The sequence below is a fragment of the Elephas maximus genome, chromosome 8 (genome assembly GCF_024166365.1).
Source record: "Elephas maximus indicus isolate mEleMax1 chromosome 8, mEleMax1 primary haplotype, whole genome shotgun sequence".
Lineage (NCBI taxonomy): Eukaryota > Metazoa > Chordata > Mammalia > Proboscidea > Elephantidae > Elephas > Elephas maximus.
The window spans coordinates 98,461,153-98,466,056 of NC_064826.1; the positions used below are offsets into that span (position 1 = coordinate 98,461,153).

The following is a 4,904-nucleotide window of genomic DNA, read 5'->3' on the forward strand; positions in this document are numbered from 1 at the left end:
CATAAGTGGCTGTGTGGTGCAAATGGTTTGTGCTCAGCTGCTAAAGATTGGCGGTTCAACGTTCTTTTGGATACACCAGCCCAGGGGCAAGGATGAGAAGGCAGGAGGGGACAGGAAAGCTGTTAACAGGGAACCCAAGGTCAAGAAGTGGAGTGTGTTAACATCTCATGGGGTTGGCAACCAATGTCATAAAACAATATGTGTATTAATTATTTAACGAGAAACTAATTCGCTCTGTAAACCTTCATCTAAAGTACAATTAAAAAAATAAAAATACAATTATAAAAAAACAAAAACCTCAGGTTTACAAAAAAATAAGATCAAGATTGGTGATTGAAACCCACCCATCGGCTCTATGGAAGAAAGGACTTTAGCCTATGAAAACCTTATGGGTTACAACAAAAGATTGTCCAACTTGCCTGCTTTGGTCATATCACCAGGGGGGAGCAATCGCTGACAGAGGACATTATATTTGGTGGCACGGGCCCTTTTGAGCTTGGCTTTGTGTGGCTGCACAGAAGGCTCACCCATCAAGCTGCACTGATCGTGGCTCACAGCCAGACAGAAAAGAGCACATCCTGCCTGATTTTATCCACCCAAATTTTGGTATCAGTTTTTAGTCAGGTAGGGCACAGATATCTACATATTACATTATCTGGTTGGATTTTTTAATGCAGGGAACTTGCAGAGATAATAAAATAGGAGGGATGGAAATCATAAATGGTTATTATACTGCTAACTTAAATGTATTATGTACAACCCCCAGGGGAAAATTTTTTTTTTTTTTTTTTCCCCCTGGACTATCCATGGGTTTCTGGTATTAATTTCACCAAGGAAACTGTTAAAGGTCTGTTATGGATAGAATTATGTTGTTCCCTCTCCTTCCCCCCCGATATGTGTTGGAATCCTAACCCCTATACCTGTGGGTGTAATCCCATTCAGGAATAGGGTTTTGTTCTGTTAATGAGGCATATCAGTACAGGGTGTGTCCTAAACCGAATCACTTCTGAGTTATACAGAGTTAGACACAGAAGTAAGCACACAGGGAGGAAGATAGACTTTACCTGACGGCAAGAGAGACAGATGCATCCACAAGCCCAGGAACTCCAAGGAGGCTACCAGAAGCTGAAATAGACAAAGAAAGGAATTTCCCCTAGAGCCACATAATAGTTGTAACCAAATGCCACTCGGGTTCTTGTCCTGTCCTCTTAGCCAACTGAAATAAGATGGACACTAATTGCAAGGGAAACAGAAATTGGCAAGTTTATTATCTGCACATACAAGGAGCAACACAGGGTCTAGCAACCATAAGGCCACGTGCTGCCCGTCGGTGGGGGCTGGGGAGCTTTGTGTTTCCAGTGGCGTCCGGGGTTGGGTTTGGCACCCGGAACTCCCCGCCCTTAGCCCTCCCATGCCCATATTTGGAGGTCCGGATGTTAAATCATCGGCTGTCCGACCTCCTTGTGTTGGGACCCCTCGCTTCTAAAATGGAATCAGGTAAAATCATGGGCTGGGAAATATCGTTCTTTTTGGTGACAAGTCAGGTTTGGGGTCGGTTGAAGGGCGTGATCTCTCCAATCTGTGCATTGTTCAAGGAGCTTGGGCCAGATCAGTGGATGGAGCCACTACGCGCTGCGACTTCCTGAAAAATTTTGCTCAAAACAAGTTCATGGTTAGCAAGACAAAGATGGGGGGGAGGGGTGTTGATTGGGGTTTTCATACTGAATTTGGACTTCTAGCTACCTGAATTGTGAGAAAATACATTTCTGTTCCTTAAAGCCTCCCACTTGTGGCATTTCTGTTATAACAGCACTAGGTGACTAAGACAGGGAATGCACAGACAGTACGTGTATCTCTAAGTCCCCACACTGTCACTGTGCCACAGCAATCACACCTGTAATGCCCACAGGGGGCTGTATCCTCAGCTACTGCTTATAAACTTTCGTGATGTCCTTGTTTAAGTTGTCTTGTTACACCAGAGTAAAAATATCTCTTCTGCTTTTTTTCAGTTCTAAAAATGAAACGTGTTTGTGGTTAAAATTTAAAGTGATACAGAAAGGCCATGGAGGAGAAGTTAGAAATCTCCTTTCTAGTAATTCCCCCGGGTGATATCTTAGTTATCAAGTGATGCTATAACAGAAATACCTGAATGGATGGCTTTAATAAACAGAAATTAATTCTCTCACAGTTTAGGAGGCTAAAAATCTGAATTCTGGGTGTCAGTTTCAGGGGAATGCTTTTTCTCTCTGTCAGCTCTGGGGGAAGGTCCTTGCCATCAGTCTTCTCCAGGTCCAGGAGTTTCTCAGCACCCGGACAGTGGGTCCAAAGGACACCCTCTGATCCTGGCTCTTTTTACTTGGTGGTAAGAGATTCCACCCTCCATCTCTGCTGGCTTCTCTCTTTTATATCTCAAAAGAGATTGAATCAAGATACAACTTACTTCTGTAGATCAAGTCCTACCTCATTAATATGAGTGCTTCTAATCCTGTCTCATTAACATCATAGAGGTTAGGATTTACAACACAGAGGGTAAAAACATCAGATCACATAATGGTAGACAACCACACAATACTGGGAATCATGGCCTATTCAAGTTGATACACATTTTGGGGGAAACATAATTTAATCCATAACAGGTAAACTCTGCAAAAATCTTTGTGAAGATCCTTACCAACTTTTTTCTATTCACACACATATGCACCTCTGTGTGTTTGGAACACACACACACACACACACACGCAAGCTTTTGCAAAATGGTAGCATTTTTTACGTACTATTAGCAGCTTCTTTTTTTCAATTCTGTATTGTAGCTATTTTCTCATGGATCTATCACTCTCCCTATTAATGCACAGCACTCTAATGCATGATTATAATATCGTTTATTTATCCAGTAATGATAGGTATTAATTCAAGCTGAATTCAGAAGAGAACATGGAACGAGCGTTATCATTGCTGATATCAGATGGGTCTTGGCTGAAAGCAGAGAATGCTAGAAAGACGTTTACCTGTGTTCTATTGACTATGCAAAGGCATTCAACTGTGTGGATCATAACAAATTATGGATAACATTGTGAAGAATGGGAATTCCAGAGCACTTCATTGTGTTCATGTGTCTATACATAGACTAAGAGGTGGTCATTTGAACAGACCAGGGGGATACTGCGTAGTTTAAAATCAGGAGAAGTGTGTGCCAGGGTTGTGTCCTTTCATCGTACCTATTCAATCTGTATGCTGAGCAAAGAATCTGAGAAGCCGGACTATATGAAGAAGAATGTGGCATCAGAATTGAAGGAAGACTCAATAACAACTTGCGATATGCAGGTGACACAACCTTGCATGTGGAAAGGGAAGAGGACTTGAAGCACTTACTGATGAAGATCAAAGACTCCAGCCTTCACTATGGATTACAACTAACATAAAGAAAACAAAAATCCTCACAACTGGACCAATAATCAAAATCATGATAAACAGAGAAAAGATTGAAGTTTTCAATGATTTTATTTTACTTGGATTCATAATCAACACCCATGGAAGCAGCAGTCAAGAAATCAGATGACATATTGCATTGGGCAAATCTGCTGCAAAATACTTCTTTAAAGTATTGAAAAGCAAGGATGTCACCTTGAGGACTAAAATGCCCCTGACCCAAGCCATGGTATTTTCAGTTGTCTCATATGCATATGAAAGCTGAACAATGTATAAGGAAGACTGAAGAATTGATGCTTTTGACTCACCGTGTTTGTGAAGAATATTGAATATACCATGGTCTTCCAGAAGAACGAGCAAATCTGTCTTGGAAGAAGTACAGACAGAATGCTCTTTGAAAGCAAGGATGGCGAGACTTCTTCTCATGTAACTTGGGTGTGTTATCAGGAGCGATCAGTCCCTGGAGAAGGACATCATGCTTGGTAGAGGGTGACTGAAAAAGAGGAAGACCCTCAATAAGATGGACTGACATAGTGACTGCAACAATGGGCTCAAATATAACAATGATTGTGAGGATGGCACAGGACTGGACAGTGTTTCATTCTGTTGTGCATAACAGCACCTAACAACAACAATAAAAATCTGAACAGTTCCACACTACGTAAGTCAAGTGGGGAAAACTGTCTAGTTATTTACAGCATTTATGCTACTATTGATCACAGAGATTTCAAGCAGTTGCTGTTTTTATTCAGTACTTCTCTATAGAAAATCCTGGGCTTATTTCAAGGGTTTTATCAGTTTTTCTCAGAAAATCCTCAGTTATTCACACAGGTTAAATATCACATTGACACTCCTATGAAATTAAACTAGAAACAAGAATAAAACAAGGTTTTCACTGGCTCCCTTTAATTCTGACATAAATTAAATCTGTCTTGGTGCCTCCCTCTCGCTTTTTCTGTGCCTCTGCTTTTTCCAACTCTTCTCTTTAAGGCACCTTGAGGATTAGAGACCCATTCCTAGTATATCAGGCTTTAGTTTATGTTGTTCTCCATCCATCTCTTTTCCATTTTCCACAATTCTTATTTTCATTCATCAACAATTATGTTTTGAACACCTCCTATGTACCAGGCACTGTTTCAGGTAATTTGGAGACATCAAGGAACAAAACAGACAAAGATACCTGTCCTAGGAGTTTACTTTCTAGCAGAGAGAGAATACACTATAGATATAATAAATAGGTAAGTTGAATATGGTAGGTAATGATGAGTACCACAGACAAAAGAAAATTAGAGCAGGGTAAAAAAAAAAAAAAAAATTTTTTTTTTTTTAAGGAGGATGGGGGAGGAGCTGTGGGCCTGCTGGCATATTGGACTTCCCAGAGGGGTCTCTTGGTAAAGATGGGTGTCTGAGTAGTCTCCGTTAGTCCCTCTAGGTTTGCTCTCTGCCCTCTGCACCATGCTCCATGCCCTGGGAGGATG

The 4,904-nt window shown here is 41.0% G+C and overlaps 1 long non-coding RNA gene across 1 annotated transcript; it reads left to right on the forward strand.

Annotated features, from left to right (window-relative positions):
* Positions 1–1,429: 1,429 nt before the first annotated feature.
* On the forward strand, positions 1,430–4,086 carry LOC126081790 (uncharacterized). Its single transcript, XR_007518442.1, has 2 exons — positions 1,430–1,497; positions 2,892–4,086. It is a non-coding gene; the product is annotated as an uncharacterized LOC126081790 (long non-coding RNA).
* Positions 4,087–4,904: the final 818 nt, after the last annotated feature.